Raw genomic sequence first — 10,232 nt, forward strand, 5'->3', positions numbered from 1 at the left:
CTTTTACCAGTAAACACACGCATTTGCTAAAAGGCTCTTCCATGGCAAAGAAGAAAGGCTACGTGGTAGGTGTATCCTCCCAAAAGTGCATCTCAGACACTGCACTGCCAGCCTGCATCGGAGTGTTTGAAGGGCCAGAGGGGCCGGCCCCAGACTCAGAGGAGATCTATATTATAAAATAAAATTTGGCATGTATTATGGTCCCTAATGACCCAGCATGTTGGGGTATATAAACCTAGTCTCTTTTATCTCCAGGGTATCTGATTTCATCTCCATCAGCATCTTTCCAAATCTCTCCTTCACTTTCAGTTTAAAGGGTCAACCTAATGCTGATATTTGAGATTTCTGCAATGCTCAGCTACCACATCAAGGATGCAGTAGCTGATGAATCATAACAATAATTATTATTATGCTATAGCTAGCGGCTTTGTGTTTAGAAGCCCCCTAATAAGACTATCACAATATGTGGGAACAAGGTCAAGCCATATCATCGTTTTACAACAAATCAAATGAGAGTCAGGGCATAGCTGATGAGCTCAGACATTTTCTGACCATATTTCAGGGCCCTTCCCAGAAATAACCCATTATCCATTATGATGTGTGCCAGAATCATTCACCTGAGCATGTTAGATAAACTCTACCTGGAAGCTGCATCATGGTCTCATGCCCCAGTCCTTAATAATAAGAGGGTTTGGTACCTGCTAAGGACTGCTGAGGAAGGGGAGTTTGGGGATAGGAATTGCAGTCTTTTGGGGAGGAGGACATGACCCAATGGCTAACAGGAAGAACAAGCCCACTGTGGCCAGCAGAGGGCAGCAGAACCATGCTGCCACTGCAGGTGGCCCCAGTGACCCACAATGTGGCAGCTGCTATGGATATCTGTGTTCCAGGAGATATGAATCCCGGGGCGGGGGGGGGGGGGGGGGGGGGGGGGCGGGGTGGTGCTGGTCCCCAGAAAAGATACAGCTAAAATGGAAATGGATGTTTGGGGAAAGAGATGTCCTTCCCAGAGAATGGCCAGCAAGGCTGTTCTAGACATTCCAATAACAAAGGCCAAGGGCTACCAAGGTTCAAGAACTGTAATGATGATTAAAGTCTTGCTAAATAAGCTTTGCCAAAGTCCTACGTCTGCCAGTTGAAGAAGGCAGCAGGGGCCAGAGGAAGCGTGTGAAACTGACGGAAATATTTAGTACTAGCATCTTGCTTTGGTATTCCAAATAGACTTTTTCTGTTCTTCCCTGAAACCAGTCCACTGGCTTGCCTCCTGAGAGACTGGATTAATCCTTCAAAGCCAGGTCATCCTAAGAGGGACAGTCAGAATAGCAATTTGAATCATGCACAGCTGAACACTAGAACATAGACTCCCAATGACTCAACCAAGATATAAACAATTAATTAAGTCCAGCCTGGAACAACTGCCCATCCTTCCCTGCCTGCCCCAGCAGATTTACCACTGGGTCTCTTGTCACAAATGCCTACCACCTCCCCAACAAAGAGGGGGCAATACAAACACTTCGCTCTCATCTTCCCACTAGATGTCCTGCCTCCCATCCCTTCTCTGGAAGATCAGTGTTCTCAATCAGGTGATGGTGAGCAATGCAAGGTTGGTACATACAAAGAGAGGGTCTGCTCATGCCACATTAATTGCTTCCCTTTCTTCTTTGGTTAAACCAGAGATGACTGTAGTTGAATTTTGCTGCCTTTGAAAACAGCAAGACTCACTGAGCTATGTGTGTAGGGTCAAGTACAGAGTACCACTCAGAGTTATTGCTGGTTGAAATGACCATCCTAATGGGTCTGCGCAAATGCTCAGATGCTCAAGGTTATCTAACTTCGTTATAAAAAATATTAAGTCTAACAAGGCAAAATTGCTGCTGTCATGGTATTCTTAGCTCTTCCCCTGGCCCTAAAAGCTAAAGAAGGTTCTGTTGTCACCTACTCAGTTTCTCCTTTTCCCACTGTCCTCCCAGCAGACTCTTGTTTGGGGGGCTCTCATGAAGCAGAATTGGGAGGAAGGTACACAAAGAAACTCACAAACTAGGTTGATGAAAGCTGTTCAAATCTGCGTTTTTTCAGAGAGGCCCAGAAGCAGCTGTGTAAGGGAAGTGGGTGGGCGAGGACTCTAAGAAAGTGTATCTGTGGGTTACAGTCCATGACATTAAAAAAAAAAAAAAAAAAAAAAAAAGCTTGCTTGATTGTGTTCATTTGATGCAAGTCTTCTTTGATAATGGAGCCCATGAATCTAGAATTATAGAGGAGGCTAACATAATTCTGCCTCTTCCTTTGAATGGGTATTTGCATAATTTGAGTAGGTTATCCTGTAGCTCAGGAAGATCATGAAACATTACCTAATTCACAGAATCAAGCAAACCAAAAGCCAAGTATTTATCAAAATTCTATTGTTTATGATCTTTGCTGCCATGTTATTATACCTAAAGCTTTCTGCAATAATTTTTGCTGTTTTAAAAATGTTGGAGTCATTTCCACTCCATCTCTCTTGGAAACTTTCTTCTTCTGGGCGCCTTTGGCTTTAACATATCATTACATGGCTCCAGCCTGCTGAGGGGAGAAGAGTTTGCCACCCCAAAATATGCCTCTTTGGGATATTGATTCTTTTTATTTTAATTTAAATTCTTTATTGTTGAAAGTATTACACGCGTCTCCTTTTTCCCCCATTGACCTCTCCCGGGCCACTCCCACACCCCAGCACATGCCTTCATGGGATATTTATTCTTTTAAGCTGGTTATTTTTAGGAGAAGAAATATTCAGAAAAAAAAACTTTTGATCTCCCCCACAACTGCCTAAAAGGAATTTAGATAGAGGACGTGCTCCAGGAAGGGAGATATCATCACAGGTAACTATAGTTTAATATGCACTCACATGTGCTAGACAGGGAGGAACCTAGCCTTTTGGTCTAAGTCCTCTGTGTGTCCCCTTGTTACAGATGGTCAGGCAAACATTTATTTACCAAACAATTGCTTTTCTGTCTCCACGTGAACTGCCTTTGAAGTCCCAAACCACATCCCTCCTTCTCCTTAGCGCCAGAAGGCATATAAGCCCAATGCACTTTCAGGTCATATTCCTATGGCACCCTACTCCCACCCCTGCATGTACATCTTTAATACATTTTGATCATATTCTCTTGTGAATCTGTCTCTATTAATTGGATGACTAGCCCTGTCGTAAGAACTCAGAAATGTGAGAGGAGAATTATTTTTGCACCCCCCCCCCTCCCCTGTCCTCTGAAACCTCTCACTGCAGCAGGGACTCATCAGGCTGATGTTTTCTAAGTTGATGTCTCCCCCATGTGACATAACCATATTCTTGGTTCAGTTCTTTTTTTCTGTCCCAAAGGGACCCTTTTCAATCCCAGAATTGGAGGCATTTAAAGAAGAAAACAGTTGCTCAGTGTTATTATAGCTACAAGGCCAAAGGGTGCTTCGTTAATTGCTGAATGCGGATTTAGGTTGACATCAGAGCAAGAGGCGTGGGGGACAGGAATGGCTTGCCTAAAGAAGAACAAAAAGAAGAGGTAACTGGAGAAAGTCTCCTGGCTATAGATTTAAAAAAAAATTTGATATCTGAGATGCTGGGATGTACTCTCCTCTCTCTCTCTCTCTCTCTCTCTCTCTCTCTCTCTCTCTCTCTCGATTTTTTTTTTCTTCTTCATTGAAGGAGGATAAGGGCAGAGAAGAGTAGGAATTCACTGGGAAAATTACCTCAGAAGCAGGCTATAGAATAGGGCACCATAGAAAAAGGTCCCCATGTAACCATGGTGACAAGCTGAGAAAGGAAGGGGTGGGAGAGAGGGAGCAAAAAGCCTACTGGAGAGAGGGCAGGAAGGAATGCAGGGAGGGGAGGGGACACCCAGATCAAGGGAGTGAGTGACAGAAACTGTGAATCTTCTAAGCCAAATTCAGGTTTTTAAGGGAAGAAAATTGGTTTATGACTGTAATTAACTAGGAAGGCAGGAAGCATGTTGTTGCATACTCTTTTTACATTTAGAAAGGGTGTTAAATGCTTCTTTAGAGTTCAGCTATTTTAACAAAGCAAGATTACAAGTGAGCAGTGGAAAGTTGTGGTTTAGTTAGGGGTGGGCTGGGGAGGGTTGGAAGAAGAAGGAAGACAGACGCTGAGCAACCTACAAGCCCAGAGAGGCCTTCTTCTAAGTGAGCACAGCACCCAGCTGCCTCCTTGTGGCAGCTGTCTAACCGGAGAGTAGAGAGCCGGAATGGCAAAACCAGAGCCATAGAGGCAGGGTGGCCAGACTCAGCAAATAAAAATACCAGACCCCCAGTTAATTTTAAATGTCAAAATTAACATTTTAGTATGTTTGTTCCATGACAACCGTAATAAGGTGGTATCCACTGATTAAATATCTTCTTGTTTTTCTCATCCCCTATATCAGTGATGGCGAACCTATGACACGCGTGTCAGAGGTGACACGCGAACTCATTTTTTTGGTTGATTTTTCTTTGTTAAATGGCATTTAAATATATAAAATAAATATCAAAAATATAAGTCTTTGTTTTACTATGGTTGCAAATATCAAAAAATTTCTATATGTGACGCAGCACCAGAGTTAAGTTAGGGTTTTTCAAAATGCTGACACGCCCAGCTCAAAAGGTTCACCATCACTGCCCTATATATTAAAAACAGAAAGGAGAAAAGGGAAAGGCAGAAGGAAGGAAGGGAGGGAGGGAGGATCAGAACCCCAAATGGTTGGTTTCTAATTACCTATCCACATTCCATCCTTCTTGCTCCCCTCTCTCCTCACTATTGTAGGACACTCCCTAACTATTCCCTACAATATGTCTTCAAAAAATCAAGTCAGAACAAAGCCACATACAATCCATCCAAACCTCTCTGGTTCCTTCAACCTCAGGCAGACTTTTCCTGGGAACTGACTGTGTATTATGTCACCCCTTCAGCCTCACCCGTGAATTGACCCCCACCTTTAAGCCCCTTTTTAGGGCTCTTACCTACAATTGATGCATGATTCCTAAAGCATTCACTAATTAAGTGACAGATGTCAATAAATCCTGTCACTGTAACATTTCAAAGAAGCATTTTATAAAATGAATCAAATGTCTGTGGTTCAGTACCTGGTGGGTGCTAATGGTGTTTGTTCTTTGATGGCCCCCAACTCCTGACTCCAGCCACAATCTAACTAACACTGTAGAAAAGACTAGAAACAAGGCAAGAAATTGGTTCACAGATCTCCTTAAAACTTTGATCAGATCATAACATTCTGTTTAAAACCTACCTTTGCTCTCCTGTTACATTTAAAATAAAACTCAAAATGCTCACGATGGCCTACGAGCTCTGTGAATTTTCCTCCACCCGCAAAGCTCACTCTATTCCTCAGTCGCTGAAATTCAGCCTCTGGGAACCCCTTTCTGTCCTTTTCTTTTTTAAGCACACTTGTATAATACAACAACAACAGCAAATGGTTAAGGACAATTTCCTCTCTTACACTGTAATAAGCACATTTATATTATACATTTTAAAAATTATTATTTTTAGTAGATGCACAATATTACATTGAGTAGTTATGTTTATGAAATATTTCCCTGCTGTTGGGAAATATTTCCAATATATGCAGATTTTTATAACCAAAAATAATTACCTTGTGCATAAAGCTACTTTCCCTTCCTTAAGTAAGACTTCCAGATGCAGAATTACTGGATCAAAGGGTATTTTCTTTGAATTCATACACATATTGCCATTCTCACTTTTTAAAAGGCATGAAAGCCTCTGGATAAAGGTCTCAAAGTAAGGCAAGCGCATACAACGGAGTCAAGACAGTGTCTTCAATAAATGGTGTTGGGAAAATTGGACAGATACATGCAAAAGGATGAAACTAGACCACCAACTCACACCATAGACAAAAATAAACTCAAAAATGGATAAAAGACTTAAACATAAGACGGGAAACCATAAAAATACTAGAGGAATCCACAGGCAGCGAAATCTCAAACATATGCCGAAGGAACTTCTTCTCTGATACTGCTCCTAGGGCAATGGAAACTAAAGAGAAAATAAACAAATGGAGTACACCAAAATAAAAAGCTTTTGCACAGCAAAGGAAACCATCAACAAAACAACAAGAAGACCCACTGCATGGGAGAACATATTTGCCAATGATATCACCAATAAGGGTTTAATCTCCAACATTTACAGGGAACTCATGCAACTTAACAATAGAATGATAAACAATCCAATCAAAAAATGGGCAACGGACCTAGATAGACACTTTTCGAAAGAGGACATACAGAAGGCCGAAAGACATATGAAAACCTGCGCAAAGTCACTAATTATACGAGAGATGCAAATCAAAACGACAATGCGGTATCATCTCACACCTGTCAGAATGGCTATCATCAACAAATCAACAAACAACCAGTGCTGGAGAGGATGTGGAGAAAAAGGAACCCTTCTGCACTGCTGGTGGGAATGCAGACTGGTGCAGCCACTGTGGAGAACAGTATGGAGCTTCCTCAAAAAACTAAAAATGGAACTCCCATTTGACCCAGTGATCTCACTTCTAGGAATATGTCCCAAGAAACCAGAAACACCAATCAGAAAGGATATATGCACTCCTATGTTCATAGCAGCACAATTCACCATAGCTAAGATTTGGAAACAGCCTAAGTGCCCATCAACAAATGAGTGGATTGAAAAATTGTGGTAGATCTACACAATGGAATACTATGCTGCTGTAAAAAAGAAGGAACTCTTGCCTTTTGCAACAGCATGAATGGAACTGGAGAGCATGATACTAAGTGAAATAAGCCAGTCAGAGAAAGAGAAATACCTCATGATTTCACTCATTTGTGGAATATAGAGAACAACATAGACTGATGAACAGGGACAGATCCAAAGACAGAGAAACAGCGATCAGACTATTAATCCCCAGAGGGAAAGTAGGGGAGGAAGGGGGCAAGGGGAAGAGATCAACCAAAGGACTTGTATGCATGCATATAAGCCAAACCAATGGACATGGACAACAGGGGGATGAGAGAATGAGTCGGGGGGGGGGGGAGGATGGGGATTCAATGGGAGAATGAGGACACATTTGTAATACCTTAACTAATAAAGAATTTTTTAAAAAAAGGGAAAAAAAGGTCTCAAAGTAAATACACTCATAATCTTTCCTGTGCCCCAAATCCATAACAATGAGATATGACATTAAAATACATGTTTATATGCTTCTTTCAAAATATAAGAAGAAAATCTCAACAGCTCAAAGTGAGAGTAAAATTTAAACAATGAACAAAGTATAAAGCACAGGGGCAAAAGGTAGGACTGGAGCCAGGCAAGCAGGGCTGGAGTTAAATACCTTCTGAAACAGGAACCTGAGCTGGGCTTCCTACCCAAGAACAGTGGGTGATAGAACTTCAGCCATGCATCTAGAATTATGGAAGAAATAACTACTTGCTCAGGGCCACTGTCCACAGCAGAGTCCCCTTCTGGTCTGTACCAGGTGAAGTGTCACCCCAGACATGGAGAGCTCTGAGGTGAGCTGCAAACACATGGCCTGGGTTGAGTCTGGTCAACCCATGAGACCAAGGCTAAGGCAGCTAAGAAACTGCTTCACAGATAAGAGAAGTATGCAACAAAATTCCCACACAATATGAGCTTTCCAGGAAAAGTTAAAAACCACACTTGATACAGTAAAAATAATCACAAAGGAGAGCTTTTTATCCCAAGGTGACAGAAATACAACAATATAAAACCAACTTAAAATAAAGTTCTGTCTAAAATCTTCAAGGAAATAAAAGAAGATAACATCATTAAATCAGAAAAGAGATTATGAAACTAAAATAGGTAAATAATAAAAAGAACATTAGAAAATTATCAACTCCCAACGTAAAAATGAAACCATCCTTAAGGAACTGTACTTCACAACACTGACAGAAGAGGATGATCTTGAACTAGGAATGTAAATTACTCTAACTCCCTGAAATAAAAAGAACCATCACGCCCTAACCAGTTTGGCTCAGCGGATAGAGAGTCGGCTTGTGGACTGAGGGGTCCCAGGTTCGATTCTGCTCAAGGGCATGTACCTTGGTTGCGGGCATAACCCCAGTAGACAGTGTGCAGGAAGCAGCTGATCGATGTTTCTCTCATCGATGTTTCTAACTCTCTACCCCTCTTCCTTCCTCTCTGTAAAAAATCAATAAAGTATATATTTAAAAAAAAAAAAAAAAAAGAACCATCACAAAGCCACAGGAAGCTACACTAAGAGAGGAAAAAATGAGAATCAAAGCATCTTAGCTGGAGAAAATTCTTAGCAAAAAACAACCACAAAACACAAAATTCCAAATGGGATTAATATCTTAAAACAAGCATTTGGAATATGGAAAAACACCTGAAGTTGGAAATTAAAAATTCAAGAACAGAAATGAACAAAGCGATAGATAGATGATAGATAAATTTATCAACTAATGGTAGAACTCAGGAAAGAAAAAGCAAAATCATCTTACAAATTAAGGCTAAATTATAAGTACCCAATGGAGAAAAGATTTCAATGAATTTTAAACAACAACAAAAACCCACCAAACTCAGAAAAAGAGGTCAAATTTGTGGTTAGGTGAGGGTGGGGGAGGGGTAATTGGAGGGAGGCGGTCAAAAGGTACAAACTTCCAATTATAAATAAGTACTAGGGATGTAATGTACAACATGACTATAGCTAACACTGCTGTGTGATACATAAGGAAGCTGTTAATAGAGTAGATCCTAATAGTTCTCATCATAAGAAAATTTTTTCCTTTTTATTGTATCTATATGAGATGATTGATGTTCACTAAATGTATTATGGTAATAATTTCACAATATATGCAAATCAAACCATCACGCTGTACACCTTAACCTTATACATGTTAATTATCCTAGATAATAAAGAGGTAATATGCAAATTGACCATCACGCCTTCACAAGATGGCTGCCTACAAACAGGCCAGCAGGGGGGTTAGTGAGGGACAACCAAACGACTGAACAAGCAGGCTGCGTGGAGCGACCAGGCTGGTAGGGGGATTAGTGAGGGACGACCAAACAACTAAACAGCAGGCTGCTTGGAGCAACCAGCCGGCTGGGGGCCATGAGGGGAGGGGGGGCAGGTAGGGGCAACCAGGCAGGCAAGAAGGTGAGCGTTTAGGAGCCAGAGGTCCAGGATTGTGAGAGGGATGTCCAACTGCCGGGTTAGGTCCTATCCCCGGGATTGGGCCTAAACGGGCAGTCGGACATCCCCCAAGGGGTCCCGGATTGGAGAGAGTGCAGGCTGGGCTGAGGGGGACCCTCCCCATGGATGAATTTCATGCACCAAGCCTCTAGTTTCTCAATAAAACTGAAAAGGAAACTTAAATAAAGAAAGGAAGAGTAGTGTTAGCATAATGATTGACATATAGAATTCATGGAAAGCTTTCAACTAGAAAGACCACTTTCATCCAAATACAGGAGGCCTCCCTGTGGTCACCAGAGAACTGTAGCAAACAGGGAACCAACCCTGGCTGTTTCCTGCTTATTCACTCTCTTTTCCTTTCCTCTTGAGTCTCCTTTGGATGGAAATTAGTGCGTTTTTGGACCAGCCTAATCATCGTAATCTCTGGGAAAAGAATGTTACAAAAACAGATCTAGTAAACCAAAGATTCTGGGATAATATGCTGAGCATGGCAAGGCCTCAGAGAAGCCAGAGTCACGGGAGAGTATGGGAGAGCAGCAGGTCATCCACAAAAATCTGCTCTGCAACCCCCACCCTCCATATGCCAGCTGCTTAGATGAGGTAGGACAAACATTACACAGGGAGGTAGGCAAAAGGAATAAGAATGGGTATGCAAAATGACTATTACAGGCCTGGGTGAGCTGAAATACAACTGAGGCCTAGACATTATCACCAGGGAGGAAAGGTCAGGGAGTGCAAACCATGACCAGTGATATGCTAGGGGAGGACAGTTCCCCCTGGGGCAACGCCCCCCCCTACAATGGACTGTCCCTTGCTAGGCACCTAGGGCTTTCCATCCTGGTGACCTTCTTCTGTACTTGGCCCATCCTCCTCACGTCTAACTGCCTACAACAGGAGGACCCATAACGAATGCCTAGTGTTACAAAGAACATATAAATGGTTCTACCCCAGTCCTATAGATATATTTTCCTTACGGTTATGTGCTAATCCCCTACCCCCTTTCAAGACCTAGAACCAGTAAAATTCTACCCTCCGTGGCACTGAGTC

This window comes from Myotis daubentonii, chromosome 13, assembly GCF_963259705.1.
Source record: "Myotis daubentonii chromosome 13, mMyoDau2.1, whole genome shotgun sequence".
Lineage (NCBI taxonomy): Eukaryota > Metazoa > Chordata > Mammalia > Chiroptera > Vespertilionidae > Myotis > Myotis daubentonii.